Source organism: Triturus cristatus, chromosome 4_1 (genome assembly GCF_964204655.1).
Source record: "Triturus cristatus chromosome 4_1, aTriCri1.1, whole genome shotgun sequence".
NCBI classification, from domain to species: domain Eukaryota; kingdom Metazoa; phylum Chordata; class Amphibia; order Caudata; family Salamandridae; genus Triturus; species Triturus cristatus.
In genome coordinates this window covers 311972258-311993088 of record NC_140585.1, presented here as the reverse complement: position 1 = coordinate 311993088, position 20831 = coordinate 311972258, and the positions used below count along the sequence as shown (strand labels likewise).

The 20831-nt window shown below is 45.1% G+C and overlaps 1 protein-coding gene and 1 long non-coding RNA gene across 6 annotated transcripts in view; one reads left to right on the top strand and one right to left on the bottom strand.

Moving 5' to 3' along the window:
* Positions 1-20831, bottom strand: part of LOC146854853 (uncharacterized) — a 271373-nt gene that overhangs the window by 79648 nt on the left and 170894 nt on the right. Inside the window, exon 5 of one of the 2 annotated variants that reach the window (XR_014981233.1) lies at positions 10706-12743. The exons of the other annotated variant lie outside the window; for it this stretch is intronic. This is a non-coding gene — a long non-coding RNA (uncharacterized LOC146854853). Of the gene's footprint in view, positions 1-10705; positions 12744-20831 lie in introns of those variants that run through there. 2 annotated transcript variants of the gene reach the window in all.
* ADIPOR2 (adiponectin receptor 2) overlaps positions 1-20831 on the top strand; it is a 542630-nt gene that overhangs the window by 476793 nt on the left and 45006 nt on the right. The window lies entirely within an intron of this gene.

Below are 20831 nucleotides of genomic sequence, written 5' to 3'. Positions count from 1 at the left end.
TGGACTACTTCAGCTTCCTGCTTCATTTATTCCAACCCAGCAATTCTAGTTCTTTATCAGAGCTCTGTAATGTTCAGAGGCAGCTGTTATGGGAAGAAAGTATAGTGATATGTGGGATGAAACTGTAATAGTGCTTGTCTCAGAGACCAGCTACAAATCTCATGGGAACATTTCAGCCAGCTAGGAGCCAATCAGAATGCATCATTTTTGGTAGTGCTACGCGTTCTGATTTACAGTACAACATATGTTCGTCTCAGATTGAGTGTGAAGTCCGTCCATGGGTGCTCACCTGTTTGCAATTTCTGCATTGTATGTTTTTGGGGCTGACAAAAGTTCTCTTGTATTTTTTAACAGCCTGGATACGTCAACGTTTTTTTTGTATTATCAAGCTGGACTTCTTCCACACACATGTCTTAGTCGCATTGTTGAACATTTTCCCTCTGAATTCAGGGATAGCAGACCTGACATCCTTAGCGTAGTATTACCCTAGACCATTTGCCTTCAATCTTAAATTTTTTCTGAACTCTTGTTTGTTGGCATTAGGACTCTGTGCACTTTTTTCCTACTAACCAGTGGTAAAGTGCTTGTGCTCTCGCCCTTAAACATGGGAAATTGGCATATACACACAATTGGCACTTTTGATTTACTTAAGTCCCTAGTAAATGGTAGTACATGTACCCAGGACCAGTAAATTTAAGGCCATGGTGCAATTTTAAACTGGCATTTCGACCTGAAAACCTTCCTTTTTAATATTTATAAGTCACCCCTAGGGTAGGTCCTAGCCACTCAAAAGGCAGGATACATGGTATCTAATACGTTGAGCATGTGTGTTAAGGTGTTTTTCACTGCCAGGAAATGTAAAACTTAGTTGTTTCACTGTTGTAAGGCTCTCTCTCCCATAGACTAGTACTGGGTTAACTTAATACGCTTAATAAGTGATAACCTCAGTTTGGAAACAAAGAAATGCTTCTTCCACTCATGAATTGTAATTTAAAATCCTCTGTAATGGTAAAGTCGGATTTTAAGTTACTTTACTGAAAATACACTTTTTGAATGTTGGCATTTTTCTTAAACCCTGTGTGCTTTTCTGCCAGTGTGCAATGTCACATGACTGTGAGTGGCTCTCCTATTGTGGGTTGTGTATTCCTTCCAGACATTGGGACAAAAGGCGGCTGGGTGTAGAGGGAGTGGTTCTTCCTGACAAGGTAGCTTGGGAGGAGCAGTGCCCTGCCCTGGTTACACTTCAAAGGACCCTTCTTGGAGCACACACAGGAACCTCAGACCTTGCCTTTGTCACTCTGGACAGGTAGAAGCCAAACCCATGGGAATGATAAGAACTGGCCAGAACCAATTTGGGAAGTAGGTCAGCAATTTACCGCACAGAAAGGCCAGCACTAGGTATAAATCTGGCCCCTTCAGAACCTCTCATTAAAACATTTCCGGACTGGTGAAACGTTCAGAAGAAGGACTGCCCTGGTGTCTGAAGAACGAAGATTGGGCATGCTTACCTTGAACCCGGGATCCCTAGATGTGACTCTAAGGGCCTATTTGAGGCACAGGGAACAGACAAGTGTTCAGATGCCTCTCCTGCCACTGCTCAGCACCAACTGGACCTTCCTGATCCGTGCTGTTGGCCTCTGGTGGAGTAAGACCCTATCCCCAGGTTGTGGCCCTTCAGGTCCTGGACCCCTGACTTGCATCCGAGATTACTCTTTCTGCTCCAAACCCTGAGCTTCAGGTGAAGATCCAGAGGTTTTTGAGATGTTCCCAACTGCGAACAGACTTCTTGCATCGCCTCACGACCATCCACGATGCCCACCAAGACAAATCTCCTGCGATGACCTGCTCTTTGCGTCTGATCCATGCATCCGCGCAAATGGCGCTAGGTTGACATTGACTGCCAATGTTCCAAGGATGACAGGCTTTTCGCGCCAAACAGCGACTGTCCACAACACCTGACCTGCTCCTTGCGCCGATAAGTCTTCTTGCATCTACCGCTAAAGCATAGCTCTGCTGCAGCTCCCTGCCTGGACCTGGACTCGAAGAACATAAAACTCTACCCTGGAACGACCTAGTCCTTCTAACCGACCCACGCTCTATAATGGTCGAACTAAACTTGTGATTTTGACTCGGTCCAGCACAAGCAGAGAACCAAAATTTGCGTTTTTAGTTTTCGGCTTTTAAAAATTCATAACTCCGGTTATACCAATTGGATTTTTGTTATTTTAGTGTAAGTTTATTTATTAAAATTTACTATATTTTTGTAAATTGATTTGGGATTTTTAATGTGTTGTGTTTTCACTTTTTTCCTCTTTTGAGTGTTGCATAAAAATTAAGTTTATTTATTTTTCTTGTGGATGGCCATAACATCAAACCAATGGGTTCTATGGACTGTAGAAAGAAGGTATTCCCTATCCTTGCAGTAGGGAATACCTTCTCAGACCACTCTCCCTCAGTTCCCCTCAGAACTCTTTGTGTTCCATATCGGCAGGTTGCAGCTCTGCTGCAGAAAGGGGCAGTCGGGTTGGGGTACTATTCTTCATACCGCCTGAACCCCAGGAAGGATGTTGGTCTTCGACAGATTCTAGACCTCTGGCTCTTGAACGTAGAATTGCAAGGAATGATTCAGATGCTGCCCCTGGTGCTTGAAGTGGAAAACTGTATGGTGTCCCTCAACTTGCAGGACATGTATTTGTGTATATTGGTGCTCCCATTTAAACTGTTATCAGCACCTCTCATCTTCACCAAGGTAATGGCTGTGGTTGCGACTCCTCTCAAGAGGTCGGGGTTCTCCATATTCACATACCTGGAAAACTAATTGATGAAAGCCAGCTCATTGCAGATGCTGTTGTATCACCTACAGGCCACAGCCTCACTGATATTCAACTTGGGCTATTCATCAATGTGCTCTCTCAGCACATCCTGTTCATAGAGGTAGTACTGGACACAGCATCTGCACAAGCTTTCAATCCTTCTCAGGGAATCCCAGGAGATTCAGGTTTTCCAGTCCTGATGGTGTTCTGCATGGTAGGTTTTCTGGTTTCCTTCATCCTCCTAGGCAATTTGGCCTACGAGGCCTCTTTAGTCTTGCCTCCACAGTAAGTGGTTCCAGCAGAGGTGAGCTTTATTGGACACCATTGTGATCTCCTGAACTACCACAGTAGATCTGCCCTGGTAGTGAGTGGCAGAGCATTTGTCTCAAGGTATGTCATTCTACCACCCAACCCCCTCCCTCACACGCACTTTCCCAAATCACTGGCCATGACAGCAATGGTAATGGATGCATCTACTTTTGGATGGGGTGCTCATCTGGAAGAGCTGGGGGAACAGAGGCCTATGGTCTCCAGAAGAGCAAGTATTGCACATCACCCTGCTTTAACAGAGGGCGATTTGGGCGCAGTTTAAAGCCTTCCTTTCCTTTGGGGTCAGTCTGTTCAGATCTTGACAGACAATATGATGTGATGTGGTGCATCAATAAGCAGGATGGAGTGGAATCTCACCTTATTTGTTGAGAAGTGTAAATACTCTGTGCTTAGGGGCGCTGTTTTGGGATCTAGGTAGCTCCAACCCTCTGACTTTCTGAGCTCAAGTGTTGACAGCCTCAATGAGCAGCATCCTGCTGACCATGAGTGGCTTCCATCTGATGGTGGTACAGCACATCTTTGCCCTGTGGGGCAGCCTTCAGGTAGAGCTGTTTGCCACTCAAGACAACGCCATGGTCCAGTTCTGTGCCCTCCAGTATGCTTTGCATGGGGATTCGTTCCGATTGAGGTGAAACTTTCTGCTTTGCTTTTTTTGTTTCAAATACACCCCACCCCATCACCTGCAATGCCCCTGGTTCCTCAAGGTCTGAGGAAGATTTGGTTCTCAGAACTAAAGCGTCTTTCCTTCCCAAGGTCGTCACCTCTTTCCATCTTGGTAAATCTGTTACGATTCCTACCCTCCACCTCTTCTCACCAAGGTGGAGGAAAGACGACACGGCTGGACCCCAGTTAGTTTTCATTTTGACCGAATCAAGGAGAACAAGCCTGACGACCAGCCCTTTATGGGGTTTACAGTTGGCTATGTCAGCTCAAAACATGACTTCATCCCAATGGATCATTTTGTTCATAAAGATGTACTACCCCCATAGCGAAGAAGAAACTGTTAGAAGAAATGTGGGCCGCTTTGGCCAGGGCAAAGTCTTTTAGCTCAGGAGTAGTAGTTTTCCTCTGCCATAGAGTGCCATGCAACCATATTTGCTTCCCTTCACATCTTTGCCAAGCATTATTGTTTGGATTCAGAGGTGAGAAGGAATGACCACTTCGCATGCTCAGTGCTCCAGAATTTCCTCGTTTGACTGTTCTTCAGACCCACCATCTAGGGAGGAATATTAGGTAAGGAATCTGCAAATGAAAAAGTTAGTTTCCTTTCTGATGTATAGTCATTCACCTACAGAGTCTTCTCTGATCCCACCTGCCTCCCCGTTCTGAAGTATGATCATAGGCCACAGTTACAAAGGTTCCAAATTCGATTCTTGTGCTGCACTGCTTCCAATTGATAGTCATTCCTCAAAAATGCTCAGTCGTGGAGTAAGTAGTGAAAAGAAAGTTGTTAGCTGTGAAAGCTGATTACTTTAGCCATCCAAGAGCAGAAAAGCAGAACATTTTATTTATATGATAAAGTAGTTTGACTTGTGGTGCCATCAAATATAAGAAGCCCTAATTGTAACACCATTCTCTTGAGAGGTGCTGACTTGCTACAGACTTGGCCATTTAGTTCAGTTAGTCCCTGGACAATATTTTTGGAGGCTTGAGTCTTTGCTTGGAATGAACCCAACTTCTAATGTTCATTAAGGCAACCTGGAACTTGTATGAGTTGCCTGGCTTAATCTTGATCAAATCCATTATTATCAGGGTTCATAGTAAAGGGGACATAATATATCATTCTCCGCCTGTCCCACAAAACAATTATTAATCTTTGTGGGTAGTGGCAGGTGACAGGTGTAAGTGCACTGGACCTTTTACATACTCCCATGAAAGTAGGTTTTACTGATGCTCCGTAAATGTGTGCAATCTTCCCTTAATAGAAAGTATAACTTCTAAATCCATACATGATTCTATCTGTTTGGTGTGCATACACTCTATAAGCTGTAGAAATGTCCATCACAGAATGACCCCCAAGAAGCCCCTGGGCTGTGCCTCAGACATTTCAAGAAGTTTTAATATTGTCTTGGTTTAGGAGATATATGTAGCTTTGACAATTAGTTACATGCCTCCTCCTTTGTGAAAATGACAGGTATGTTGTGTCCAACAGTTACTAGGCAGGGATATCATATTTTTTTAAGGTTGCCCAACAGTTGTTTGGCTCTACCCTACCAGTACTTTCCTGACTATACTTTCAGAAGTCGATAGTTACTATATCAGTCATATTTTGTATTTGCTTTGGATGTAGATGGAACTCTGCATTTCATTTTAGATAAGGCATCTAGGCTTGCACTTCATCCTGACCTGGATGTCCAGTGCGTACCTGAAGCTCAACCAAACCAAGAACATATCCTATCAATTGCCAAAAATTACAGTACAAACCTGTCTCAATGAAATGTACCTTGACAGCTTCGAACCCCAACTTTCACTGAATGCTGAGTCACTTAAATTCAACTTTGAGTCCAGCCTCGCCCTCAAAGAGCACATTGACAAAAGCACAATTTCGCCTGGTATTAGTTCTCTTTTCTAAAGAAAGTCAAACCATTTCTTCTAGAAAGTTACTTCTTTCTGACTGCTGTTTAACCCTTGGTACTCTGAAATATGGATGATGGTCACACCCTCCCCATGGCCTTCTAGACTCTACAGTGGCATCCCTTATGGGCATCCTAAGTGCCACAACTCAAATCAATAAGGGCCTGAATAAATATGATCAAGTCGCCCTAGCCTGATGAATCTCTATTTGACTCTCCTTGGCTGCAGGCACTGTCTTCTGAAGCAGCTCCATCCTTTATAACGCTGTCGCAACCTACATCCCCAGTTATTTTATATGTGATGTTGATTTGTATAGCTCACTAATCACCCGAAAGGTTATCCAGGCGCTTGGGCAAGGTGTGTGGTCCCAAGGTGCTTATATAAATAGCCAAGTCTTCAGTTTCTCTCGAAACGCAAGAAGTGAGCAGGAGGCTCGGATGTGTTGAGGCAGGTCGTTCTATTTCTTGGGTGTGATATAGCAGAATGATCGACCTCCAGTTTTGCTTTTGTGGATGCGGGTAGTGTGTGCGAGTAAGAGTGAGGCAGAGGATAGGTGTCTGGTGGGTTGGTGAAGGTGTATGTAACTGCTCAGGTATTATGGTCCTCTGTTGTGTACAGCTTTGTATGTGTGCATGAGAAGTTTAAATTGGCTGCACTTGTGAATGGGGAGCCAGTGAAGCTTCCAGAGCTGTGGTGTGATGAGGGTGCAGCCTGGGAGGTAGAGTATGAGTTTTGCGGATGCAGTCTGGATGGTCTAGAGTCTGAATAGAAGTTGTTTGAAGATTCCGGCATAGAGTGTGTTTCCGAAATCCAGCCTGTTGGTTACGATTGCTTGCATGATGGTCCACCTGGTGTCCTGAGGCAACTATTTGAAGATCTTTCGAAGCATGCATAGAAGCAGGTGGTGCAGGTTGCATTTGCTTAAGCTGTCATGTTGAGCTTGTCATCTAGGGTGATCCCTAGATTACTTGCGTGGTTTGTGGGTGTGGGTGTTGGTCCGATATCCGACGGACACAAGGTGGAATCCCACGGGAAGGTCTTGTTGCAGTAGTCCAGTGCATCCGTCTTGTCAGATCAGAGTTGAATTTCAGGCAGTTGGTTCGCATCTAGACTGCCACCATGGTCGGGCAGTTGAAGTTGGTTTTGCTGATGTTTGTCTTGTCTGTCAGGGAGAGGATGAGTTGGGTGTCATCAGCATAGGTGAGATGGCAGTGATGTCTTGGGATTGACTGATGTTGGCTGCTTACCACACAGATAAGTTCCCCATCTCTGGTGATTCTCAGTACATCCACCGCCAGGACACTATCAGACTGCATACTAAGTGTAAAAAAGAAAAAAACAAGGGAGCATGCCATTCCTGTTCATGACCTGAATCTGGAACAACATTTCCGTATCCATCAAGGCCGCCCCCAGCGCTGCACCAATTTAGGAAAGTGTTGAAGTCTCACCTCTTTAGAGACAACTACATCACAGTGCATTAATAGTCCACAACCCAGTCACCTCTCCTATCTTGGTACCTTGACTTTACGTTTCCCTTTGATCCTTTACAGTTCCCCACTGGCTTTTGGCTAGGTTTGAGCTATAAAAATACCATATACATAGATACATACCTATTTTACTTATTCGTTTGCAGGTATATGCACACCACCTTTAAACCATAGCAGTTTTACTTTTTATTGCTTTTACACTTTTAATGCTTATTGCATAGGTTTTCAAAATAAATTTTAAAAATCGCACACTTGCGAAGGCCAAACGTGTGTGTATGTAGGTATATATGTGGTATTTACATAGGCCAAACTTAGCTAAAAGGCAGCAGAGAGTTGTGCAGGATCAAAGATGAGCATAAAGTTAACGAGTTATTGCACAGGTATCTGTATTTTGGACAGTTCATCTATTGGTTGTTATTGCCTCTTGGCGTTACCTGTGCTTTTTTTCCCCTTTTGCTCTGTCCTGAGGAAGCACTTAATATCTTCTCTTTAATTGTTTTTCTTTTCATGCTGTGCCATTTTATCATTACTATTTTTGTGCCATTTGTGGAATGAATGATGTACAGTGCTTGATCTAAACTGAGTCCATACATTAAAAAACATTAAATTAAACCAATCCTGCTACATTGGATGCTTTGCAACATCCTGTATGGCATTCTTAGTTACAGAGGACTATTGTTCATATAAACTAACCTGGATCGAATGTCTTCTGGTGATTTCCGAGGGTTCATAAACTCAGGCTCTCTAAATAACACTGTCCAGTAGACACCTATACTATTCTAAACTTCTGCAGCGTACCTTATAAGTGATAGAAACCTGTGTCTCGGTGCTAGAATATTTGTTATTCTAATCATGGCTACAGTTTGCGGATAAAGACCTGTTCCATTTGAAGCATGCTTAGCTATTTCTGGACAACAACATGCAGCAAGTTCTATTACTTTGAATTTTACAGACCCCTAGCTCCAACCGCTCATGTCGTTCATTCTTCAGTAAGCCTGGACTTCTCGAGCACACTAGGCTTTGGAGACTAAAGTCCTAAATGCATAGCACCTAAGAAGTACTTGGGACATAATGGGCGAAGGACAGCCGCAATTTGCTAATTAAAAAAAAAACAAATCCTGAAGTTGCAGCAGTTGCATCGAGGCACCATTTCATGTTCTTGTGAAGGAAAAAAGCCACGCATCACCTTTCCCTATTTAAATTGAGAGACCTGGCGAGAGATGGCCTTAGAGCCATCACACTATTACCGATCTCTGTGGGGCAGGGTCCAGGATGCACCAAAGGGAGCTCTGGATCAGTTTAAGCAGATGCAATTGGATTACCTCGTGAATTTGGGAAGTCTACACTTTTTTTAGTATTTTTGTTACTTTCTGATGTAAGAGCTTTTTTGATGAATAAATACTTCATAAGAAGATGAACAAGCATTGGCATAGCCAATATGTCTCGCCTTTGGGACCTTATAAGTGTTTAGCAATGCAACACTTGATATTGTTGCACCAAGGATATTGTGCTGGATAAATAAACACTTATAAGGTCCCAAAGGCGAGACCTATTGGCTATGCCAGTGCTTGTTGTGTATACTGTCAGACAATCCATTTCCAAAGGTTACGTCCTATCATTGTAGGCAAATGTGTGGAGGCACAATGGAGTGAGCCATGGAGGAGCAAGCCGAGCGCTGTTTGCTGTGCCAGGAAAGACATGTGAGGAAGCCAGGGAGCCAGGGTTAGCTGGCGAGCAGGACAACAGGATCCGGGTCCCCGGAAAAGATCAGCAGCGACCCGGAGACCGACTAGCAAACATCTCCCTGCGTCCATGGTGTAGCAGCTCAGGGCCAGTGATCGGGTGCGCACAAAGAGGTGAGCTGGGACGCGGAAGTCCCTCTCGCCCACCCTCTGCCTTGCTCTGCGATGGATCCGCAACCTGCACCCGCTTCATTGCCCATCTGCCCACACTCGCTCTGCTCCCACTTTACCTCCTGGTCCACGAAGCAGTTGTGTCAGAGGTGAGGAGTCCAAAAGAAGCCATGGAGCTCGAATGCACAAGTTGTGAGGGAGCAATAAGGGAGTAGTTCCAGCAAACGCTAGTCACCGGTGGGCCCCTCTCACTAGCGGAAACGGTCGGCAGTAAGCTGGTGCGTCTTGCTACTGTAGGTGGCGGCCCATCTGTACAGCTACTCTCCCCCACACACTGCTTACTGCACATTAAAACTGCCATGAACACCCACCCCTACCTCTGCCCCACTCCAGAACAAGTCTCTCTTTGAATTCAGCAGAGACTTGGGTTAGTGAGAGACGGGCACACTGCTGCCTACTTTAATTGATCTCTGAGCGCTGCAGCGCGGTGGTAGCCGCTAACTACTAAAAGCCTCCCTGTGGGCCAGTGGTTGACAGCTGGGTGCTGGGCAGTGGCCAGAGCAGTCAGGAAGTGACATGGCAGCAAGGGAACTGCGGCGGTTCGAAAACAGAGGGCCCAGGTCACAGGGCAGAGGAGCCAGTGCAGGAGACCCACCCAGCTGTATTTCATCTCCAATGGCCTCCAGTGTGTAAAAGGCCCAGAGACCTCGCAGGAGGGGGTCACAAAGACAGCAGGCTGAAGGAGGAAGACCCAGGGAAACATAAGTAAATTACATCTGAGGAGCCAAAATGAGGCCCTTCATATCAATATCAACCTATCATAGACCTGACTAGCACTTAAATCCCTCTACTGCTGTCCTAAAGGCTTTTCTTTTCTTTGGTACAATTGTGCCCAAAAAGAGAAGCACCCGCTGCACAGTGTTAGTCTCCGATGAAAAAGAAATGTTAGTGTCAACACCCAACAAGAATGGTCCGCTTTCACTTTCATCCGTTGTGAAAGCTTTCTTGTCTTTATGGGGCCATGTGTTTAAACACATGGCCCCATAAAGACAAGAAAGCTTTCGCGACGCACGGAAGGCAGACGAGCCCGTCCAAATGGGACGGCTTAAAAAGCCGAACGAAAACGTCATGAACAGCTCTTTTCCAATGGCTGGCCACCATTTAGCATAAACGGTGATGCCGGCCAATGGAAAAGAGGGGTGGGGCTTAAAGCCCTTTAAAGAAAATACCACAAAACGTTAAATCTCGCCAGCGAGACTGCGCATGTGCGCAGCCCAAGCCAGGCGAGACCTAAAAATGTCTTGGTGATTCGGATAACAAGACGCTTCTGTGTATTGGAGCAGTATGCATTTTACGGCTTGCCTGCTATCATACTGCTCCCTGACATCAGTTACAACTCCATGAATTAATGAGAGTGGGGCTGTATTTCTCCAGGTTCATAAAGGGGTGTGGTGTGCCTATATTTGGTTGGCGGGGTCATTTAGTTCAAGGCATATGGTCAGCCAACAAACATTTAATTCATGAAAGAGTTGTAGAACGATATACTGTACTATTCAAAATGCGCTTGTGAACTGTCATAGAGAAACACATTAGGAGGAAGGGCCGTATTAATTTAGAGACCTAAACTGTGAAATCACCTATGTCAGTCTTGCCAGTTGTTTTCATTTATTCGTTTTCTATTCCGTTTCAAACCTTACAATACATGTAGGAAGGTTTACATTGAACATTAAAAAACTCCACACAACAACGTTAAATAAGTTTGAAGATACAAAATTGCTCTGTTTCAGTGTTGCATCTAGAAATTACCAGTTCACCTTCTGTGAGTTAAAATGCCTCTGTCCTTCACATTCGAGAATGTCTCAAATTGAAAAATATGTTAAAACCTGTATTCCTGGTACCCTGATGAAAGGCTCAGCTGCCTTACCGGTATACTCCTGTCATTTTTGTAGTTCTGAGGCACTTCACAATGAATATATGAAATACTGCAAAGGTCTAAATGCCCATAATAGTATGACATATGTTTATCCCTACTATTCGACTCATAGAAAGAGCCTGAAACCCGGACTTTCTATCAAGCCTAAGATAGGAAATAAGAGGAAGTGTAGGCAAAAGCCTGACCTCTCTTCTGCAGTTTTTTGTTCCATATACTAAAGCGTTGGGTAGGGGTGGTAAGTTGTCATTTGCAGGCTTCTTTGAGGGTCAAATGATCTCATTTGTTTATGGGTCTGGATACCTGTAATGATTTTCTTCAGGGCTGCTGTTTCAGCATTCTTGGGCAACAGTTTCCATGCAAAGATCTTAGAACAGGAAATCATGCACATCATTTAAATATTTTATCATGAAGGACATTGTTTTTACTGTGTGGTGTGCCACATTAATATAAAACTCCATATTCAGAAACTACAGTTGATGCAGAACAGAGACGTCTGCATCAGTCATTACCTAAGAGAAACCAAGTCCTGTGAGCCATGAAACAACTAACTTGACTCACCAGATCCAACACAAAGTTCTCAACTTGATCTGAAACGTTATTGCGTGATCCATAAAATACATGTCAAATGGTTTCCATTTCCATCGACCATTCGCACCCCTCCCTTTGTTCATGGTCTAAATTGTATGTGTCCAAATGAAGGAGGCAGATCTTTAAAAGTGGCAGAGACAGCACTCTGGAACAGCCTTCCTAGAAGTATGACTAATGCTAATCAGTAGATTTATCAGTTTCAAGGACAAAATAAAATTCAACTGTAAAAACCACAAGCTTGCTTCTGTCTCTCAACAGGTTGAACCCCTGCAACCACCTACTTCTTCTGCGCTATTGTAGCCATAAGTATTGTATATAAATGTGATGTTCTGCATTTCTTTTTTACTTTTTAGTTTTGAATTTTAGTCTGTATGCTCCTCTTGATTTTTATGGTAATAGAAAAATCAAGGAACCTTGCTTTTTAGATCTATGGCCAGGAACTAGGCCCGGACTTGGCCCCATCAGTCACTGGGCGTTTCCCCAGGAGGCTGGATAGGGTCGGGACCAACTTTGATGCTGTGGCATGTGTTGATGCTGGCCATCAGCGGACCTCCACTCTCACTCCAGTCTGGGTAGGCGCTCTGCCTGCAAGGGAAGCCACAAGGAGCAGAGTCATGAGGAGACGAATCTGACAGTCAACATTAAAAAACAAGCAGTTGCAATGCAATCGGTCCCACCTTACTGAAAGTTTGAGCTATTGGCGTTGCAAATGATAATGCAATGCCAATAGCTCAAACTTTCAGTAATGCAAGACCTATTGCATTACAAATGCTTGTTGTTGAAGCGTTATGGATAGGACAGTATTGAGTCAGGAGTGGCGGGAGGGGGACGAATACTATGAGACTGTGTTTAGAAAGGAGAGTGCTTTGCTATATGGAGGTGAAAATTAGCATAGTTGTAAAGATTGCTATCGCAGTTGTGAACTACATGCAAGTATTTTTTCGGCACATATACATTGAGTGATTTTCCCAAAATCACAGGATGGTAGGCCTCCCCACGAGACTGGAACCTGGGTCCCCAGCTGCAAAGTTGTCCCCTGTGACCAGCCGGTTTGGAATTAGAACCGGCAGAGAGGATTCAGAACATAGAATTTTGTACAGCCATACAGCCCTGAAGAAGTGGTGGGGTCCTCCCCGTTCGACGAAACACGTGTTGGCTGGGCGTGCTTTGGATTAAAGAAAAAACAAGAAAAACACAAGAACTTTACTCTTTATTGATGCAATGCTTTGCTACTTAACTTGTAAATTGAGCGTGTGCAGAGGATAAGAATTGTTAACTTTACCAACGACAAAGGAACAAAGAAAATGTAGCTTTTTCCTAGGAAATAAACACGTTGCTTTTACAATAGCACAAAGGCTACCTTGCCAATAGATAAAAAAAGAAATTGAAAGTTGTGCCTAGATACCCTCCCTTCCCAAGATAAATAAATAATAAAGAGACGTACTGACTTTCAGATGACAGAAAAGCACATGAATAACAATGTAAAATAAATGTATAAGTAAAAAAATACTGTTCAGAAGCGCACAACCGCAATCTTTCTGATACTTTTTTTTAAGCATTGCCTACACACTCCTTTTCCAATGTAAAAACAAGCACCGACCTCTCCAAGAAACTAGAGCTGCGCTGCCACGAAGAAAAACAAGCAATGTTGCGAGGGTTTACTACCATAGGCTGTCACTGGGTGTCCCTTGGAACCTCTTTTGGCCCCATATGGTACTGCACCCTGCAACAAGGCTATGGAAAGCTATATGGCTCAGCGGTGAGAACTGCCAACTAGGAAGCTGGGGATCTGTGTTGGACTCTGGTGTCGGATCAACATTGAGCACATGGATAGCTGTGTTATATAAATAGAAGCAGCTCGTTGCATAAATAAAACTACTAATTTAAAATAACATAAGAATTCAAAGCATGTGTCTAATTAAAAATAGTATAAGCATTCAAACCCAATCTCGGGGCGAGCAGAGGGGTTAGACTGCTCAAATTAAACAAAGAGCAAAACAGCAGTGGCCTCAGGATGGTGGTGGGGGCCTACGAGCAGTGTTGTGGGAGGGGCACGGGGAGGCACAGGAGAAAAGAGACCGAAGCAGTGTTGTGGTAGGGGTGAGAGAGAGGCAAGCAAATTAAACAATTGAAGTTTCATTGCACAAGTAAACAGAAAAGTTAACAAGCAAAAAGGCAGGCCAACTAAAAAAAAAGGAGAGTTCTCTCCAAGTATAAATAACCTGAACAGTAAGAACACATGTAAGAGGGCCTGTCCTCATGGGAGGGTACAAAATTCAAAAAGGAGGAACTACTAAGTGTATTCACCAATGAAAAGCCAGCATTTCTAAAGGGCAGCAAGAGGAACTAATGAAAAAGATGGGTGCCTTTTCAAGCCCATATCCTTGATACAGCATGTCTCGAAGAGACAGAAGCGGAGAAAACATGCTTACTCCAGTATTGGAACTTTCATAGATTCCCATTGCTTGTATCATTCCCCGTCATCGAGATGGGAGTCCCCGTTATACATAAAATAGCCATAGAAATTAGAAAATAGTACAAAAAAGAACTAGGCCTAGGCCCATTCTAGTTTTGTAGCATATCCACCTCTTTTTGTAAAAGAGACCAGATTGTCAAGAATTCCTGTCATACAAGGGAAACACGCCCTTATGTAAACAGGAGAGCTGTTACATAACTCAAGGAAAACACGCCCTTATGTAAACAGGAGAGCTGTTACATAACTCAAGGGAAACACGCCCTTATGTAAACAGGAGAGCTGTTACATAACTCAAGGGAAACACGCCCTTATGTAAACAGGAGAGCTGTTACATAACTCAAGGAAACACGCCCTTATGTAAACAGGAGAGCTGTTACATAACTCAAGGAAAACACGCCCTATAAAGGGAGGAACCGGGAGGTACAACGCTGTCGGATATTGTGTTCACACCGACGTACCTGCTTCGTGAAGAGCAGTGTTCCGGAGTGGTGCTCCAGTAAGGCAAGAACGGAGGTAGGTCGAGTCGTTACTCCCTGGGCCGTGTCTTGCCCCATCGTCACCTGTGAAGGACCCGGAAGCTCTACCGGTCAACCATTGAGCTTCGCTTTTTGACTCGGCTGAGTCCAAGCGCAGTGGCGCTTTTGCTGGTTGGAGTCGTAACTTCCAGCCCGACCAGAGACACAGGGACTGCCAGCTGTAACGCACACCAGGAGGTGTTTGCCGCGTTACAGACTCGGAAGTCCACAGGATCGATCGAGCGGCTGCTCTCGGTTCAGTCTTCTTGCTTGTGATTGGGGTATCGGTGACGCATCACCAGGAGGTGACTCCGCGTCCCGGTGCAGTCTGAGGAAGAGGTTGAGCGGCTGCTCCCTTCAGGTAGAGACCCCGGCTGGGTGTTTCCCTGACTCCTCGATTCTCCCCAACACTCTTCGTGCCCCTCACAGCCTACCGATTGGCATTGTCGGCCATTTCATTTCTGCCCTCTGTTGGCATACGCCTGGACCGGCGTATATGCAGAGGACGGTTAGGACCATCCGTGCTGTGGGCTGGTAACGTACTTAGCCTGGAGGATTCCAGTGACTATAACTTTTGTTTATTCTTTGTATTATATTTGCCTTCATTAAAACAACTAACCCTTCACTAGTGGTTGCGTCCTCATTGTCGTGTCTGTTAAACGATCCTGAGACGTTCAGGGCGTTACACAGATAAAATGAACAGCCAATCAGAATAGCCTCACCCCTTGGAACCTTCCTGAGAGAGCCTCAGATTTTCGACTGCATGTTGTGCAAGGGAGTCTCCACTGAGCTCTGCTCAGTTTTTTCCTGTTTACCCTTATCTTGAACCTGTTTTTTCTTCTACAACATCTAAACTATGTGGTCAACATGTCGGACAAGGAGAAGAAGGCTCTCTTCAAGGCTTGTGCCCACCCGCTCCAAGAAGAGGCTGTATCTGGAGGACAAATATAAAGACTGTATTTATTGTTTGTATCCTGACCATAAGGCGGCAGACTGCAAAATTTGTCGTACCTTCTCCACGAAGACCTTGCGAGGCCGTGATGGGCGTCTGTTAACTTGGCTCAAGAAAGGATCCTGTCTCCAGTGACAGTGATGACGCTTCCTCTGCTGCTTCATCCAGGAGGTCTCTAAAGAGGGGTAGGTCTTCTCCTTCTACTTCTTCAGACCCCCCTTCTAAAGCCTTACAGAAGACCTCTCATAGGTCTGACAGGCTTAGTCCCATTGAATCTCCTCACCAAGGTGTAAAGGAGAGGGAAGGACTTGTCCCAGGAGTGGCACTGGAAAACAAAGCAAGCTATGTGCCTTCTTCTTCTTCTGAAAAGCTAAAGACTTTTAAGAAACCAGCTTCAGTCTCATCTGACGAAAAAGCTGAGAAAAAAGTTTGTTCGTCGACGACGGCAACATCCATTCCGTCGACGACAACTTCGAAGATTTTGTCAACATCTCCTTTGGCTCCGTCAACGGGATTGTCAACAAGAGTTTACTCGTTTCCACCAGAGATTAAAGGATCGGCTTCGACGACGCCAGGCTCTTACATGCTGTTTACTCTGTCGTCGACGGCCACACCGACGACTTCCACGTTGACGAGGATGACAGCGATGATGGTTGCAACGGCTACCACGTCGACGACGGCTTCTCCCCTGAGTATGACAACGGTCTCGACCCCGATCCAGTCTATGTATTCCTTCGCTTCGTCGACAGCTCCAACATCGTCATCGACGGCTTCGTCGATGATACAAGATGTGGCGATTACGATTCGGAGACGCCGCATTACACCGGAGATGCCTTCTCCCAGGAGGGTGACACCTCTGCCTCCTGCTCTCCTTCTAGAAGATGAGGTTTCTGTTGAAGAGGATGGACCTTACGGTATTGCTGTTAGCCCATCACAGCTAAATGTGAAATACCAGGACACGGACTCGGAAGAGTACTATATGGATCAGCAACACTATGAGCCCCCGTTAAGGTCTCATGAGGATTATCACCATGAGATGGTCTGTGTGCCATCCTCTCTCATCACAGACTTACAATTCATGCTATCAGATTACCGGAGGAGATTTCCTACACATTCTCCGGCCCCGTATGCAGTGCAAGTACCAGCTACTCCGCTTGCTCATCCTGTTACACCCCAATTTGCTCCACAAACATCATTGCCTGGGCTTCCAGAACCGCAGCCAGTAATCCCTGTCCAGGATGATACATCTGACGATGACCAGGGGACCGTAACTGTTCCGGACCTCGACAGGGAGTGGGATGATTACATCATTCCAGATCCCGCTTGTCCTGCTCCAGAGCCGGTGGAGTCCCCACCCTCCCCTGCAGATATTGGGGGTTTCCATAATCTAATGGAAAGGGCGTCTAAAAGATTCGACCTGCTCGTACCAACGGTGCAGTCTGAGTGTTTCTTGTATGACTCTAAGGAGCCATGCAGAAAGTCATTCCGAACCATCCCAATAGTTCAAAAGACCGTAGAGAAATGGCACCCTATTTTAGATCTGAGGGAGCGCAACATCTATCTCATCAAGCTCTCGTTTCGGATGGTCTCCTTACAGGATATTCTGCGGCTCCCCAATCCGGGAGATTACATGGCCACTCTGGACCTCGAGGACGCATACTTTAATGTCCCCATCCACCCAGCCCACAGGCAGTTCTTACGCTTCACAGTAGCCAAGAGCAACTTTCAGTTCATGGTTCTGCCTTTCGGACTCAGATCCGCCCCGCGGATTTTCACAAAGGTGCTAGCCCCTGTGGCGGCGTTTCTCCTGAAGCAGCAGCTCCAGGTCTGCCCTTACCTGGACGACTGGTTGCTAAAAGCTCCGTCTCATCACGCAGCAGAGAAATCTGTCAGGACCTGCACACAGCTCTTCTATCAATTGGGGCTTCAGCTCAACTCAGAAAAGTCAGTTTTGTGCCTGTCCAGATCAGCCCGGTTCTTGGGGGCCTTTCTGGACACATCTCACTGCAAAGAGTTTCCTTTGAGGGAAAGACAAGCTAAACTTATAACCACGGCTCGTCGATTGCAACGAAAAGAGTCACTTTCAGTTTGCCTCTACAAGTCCCTCCACGGGTCAATATAGTCCTGCATTCCTCTAATTCCCCATTGCAGGTTACGAATGCGCCCCCTCCAGGAGCAACTGGACTTGCAGTGGCGCCAGGCAGACGGCTCTTTCGAGGATAAGATCCTAGTCACTCAACCTATGAGAGATGCGGCAGCATGGTGGACGAACAAGGACAACATCTCCCAAGGTCTCAACTTCAGAGTCCCCCCAGCTCCTCAAATAATTACAACAGACGCCCCACTAGAAGGCTGGGGAGTGGTCTTACAAGACCTTCACGTAAGCGGCCGCTGGCTGCCCCAGCATCATCTGCTTCACATCAATCTGTTGCAGCTCCGGGCGATTCGTCTCGCCTTGCAGGCCTTCCTTCCGCAGATACGGCAGTCATCTGTCCTGGTCCGAACAGACAACACAACGGCCATGCACTACGTAAACAAGCAAGGGGGTACAAGATCACGTTGGTTATCGAAAGAGGCTCAGGCGATTTGGGAATGGGCAATCCAACAGGAGATCTCGTTATCAGCGGAGCATCTTCCAGGTGTCCTCAACAAAACAGTGGACACACTCAGTTGCCTGAAATCGGTTAGCCACGAGTGGGAGTTAGACCACGCCACTCTGGAGGAGATTTTCCGACTCTGGGCCACTTTGCCCATAGACCTCTTGGCCACTCCGGAGAACAAAAAATGACGACTCTACTCAAGCAGGCATCACCATCGTTGGGGAATGCGCTTTCGATGGCCTGGTCAGGCGCCTTTGTTTACGCTTTTCCTCTGATCCCACTGATTCCCAGACTTCTCCGGAAGCTCAAGGCGGAACCCTGCAAAATGATTTTGGTGGCCCCGCCAGTTTTGGTTTACGGAACTTCTCCTCCTCTCCCTGGACCGTCCAGTTCATCTGCAGCCGATTCCTTCCCTGCTGACGATGTCCCAGGGCCAAGTTGGGGTTTTCTCTCCAGTCAAGCCCCCACCGCATCTGTGGCAGCTTAACTTGGTTCTTACTCAGCTTATGAGGCATCCTTTTGAACCTATTCATAGGGCGGACTTTAAATTCCTCTCATGGAAAGTGGTCCTCCTTCTCGCCTTAACATCTGCCAGAAGAGTGGGTGAGCTGCACACTCTCACTGTTCAGGAACCTTTCCTGCAGTTTAAGAAAGACTTTGGTACTGCGAAGTAATCCTAAATTTATTCCGAAGGTACCTTCAGACTTTCATTTGAATGAACCAGTAACCCTCAAGGCCTTTTTTCCTTGGCCTACTACTCCAGCGGAGAGGGAGCTCCACTCTCTGGACATTCAACGATGTTTGAAGTTCTATCTACAGCATACCAAGGACTTCAGGAAGTCAACACAGCTCTTTGTGGCCTTCAGTGATCCTCGTAAAGGATTTCCTCTTTCGAAGCAGGGGATTGCTCGTTGGATTGCCAGCGCTATCCAATATTGTCACCAAGCAGCTGGCAAGCCCCTTGAAGGGCGGGTCCAGGCTCATTCTACGAGAGCTATGTCTTCTTCAGCGGCTCTCTTCACCGGAGTTCCTATCGGGGACATCTGCAGAGCAGCGACTTGGAGCAGTACATTCACAAGGCATTACTGCTTGGATTCCTCAATGCGTAGTGACGCTGCAGTGGGACAAGCAGTCCTAAGGAATCTCTTTCAATGAGTGGTGAGCTTTCCCTTCTAACCCTCCTTCCTTCTAGATGCTTACGCTCTTCGCACATTTTGCAAGTCTACATGCTTATTTCTGATTCTTCTCTTATGTTGGTTAATGTTCTATTGCCCATTGACTGTGTGAGGTTAATATCTGTACTAAACATGATGCATCTTGCAATGTTTTATAAGATTGTATTGCTTCACAAAATGTACGTTCCAACTGCTAGCTATTCTGATACAAGCAATGGGAATCTATGAAAGTTCCACTACTGGAGTAAGAAAACAAGTTACTTACCTGTAACTTTGGTTCTCTAGTATTGGTAACTTTCATAGATTTCCATGCGCCCACCCTCCTCCCCTGGGAAAGCTTGGCCTTCAGCACCTTCTGTTTGTACTGTTACACAATGGCTACGAACATCTGAGGCTCTCTCACGAAGGTTCCAAGGGGTGAGGCTATTCTGATTGGCTGTTCATTTTATTTGGTCTCTTTTACAAAAAGAGGGGGATATGCTGCAAAACTAGAATGGGCCTAGGGCTAGTTCTCTTTTGTACTAATTTCTATGGCTATTTTATGTATACCGTGGAAACTTATCTCGACGACAGGGAATGATACAAGCAATGGGAATCTATGAAAGGTACTAATACTGGAGAACCAAAATTACAGGTAAGTAACTTATTTTCTTCTCTTCAGAACACCTGAACTCTTACTATACAATGGATAGTTCACCCTAACATATCTGTAATCCCCTTTTAAAACTCTCTTGAGATGTAATGTAACATAACGCATGGAACTCTAACATGATAAAATGTTGAATGCAACTACAGAATGGAAATACCAATAAAATGGTTTAAAAAAATGTCTCAAAGAGGATGCACATGCGCTGCCTAGGCGAGACCTAAAAAAACCCAAAAAACACTGCTGGAATTTTGCAAGAACAAATATGAACTCTGTTGTGGCTTTCTTTAGTATCCCAAACAAATTGCACTTTTTTTTTTTTTTTTTAAATTATTTTTTATTAATTTTGTAACCATAGTTGCAAACTTACAGTACACTGACATATGTATTCCGTAGTCGGAACTCTTAGTGTCAATAGCATTATACATCGCACATGCCAGGAACGTGGTCTTATAACAGCTCCTCAAATGATAGCTCTATCTAAATTGCATTTTAAAATAATTAATGAGCTCAAGGCTCCTGCTATAGAGCTCTTTGTATGCCCAGAAAGCTCTGTTGCACAGTAGCAGTAGCATAATTTTGGTGGTCAGTGAACTTGCTGGAGAGCACTTTCTGACAAAATTTTGATTCCTCATTAAATAGCATAACGAGTTATTGTGCCCTTTGCATGCCACAGCATGTAACAGATCACAGATTTATTATATTTGTATAGCTCAGTGCATTACAAAGATTTTGATGTGACAGTAGGTCACAACTTACAATCCTTAAAAAATAGCTGAGCAAGTTATAAACTGGGATCAAGGAACTGCACGCAAGCCACAAAGCATAAAACTGTTTTTTCCTCAGTATTTCATTATTCAAGAGGTCCTTTGAGTACAATAAAGGCATT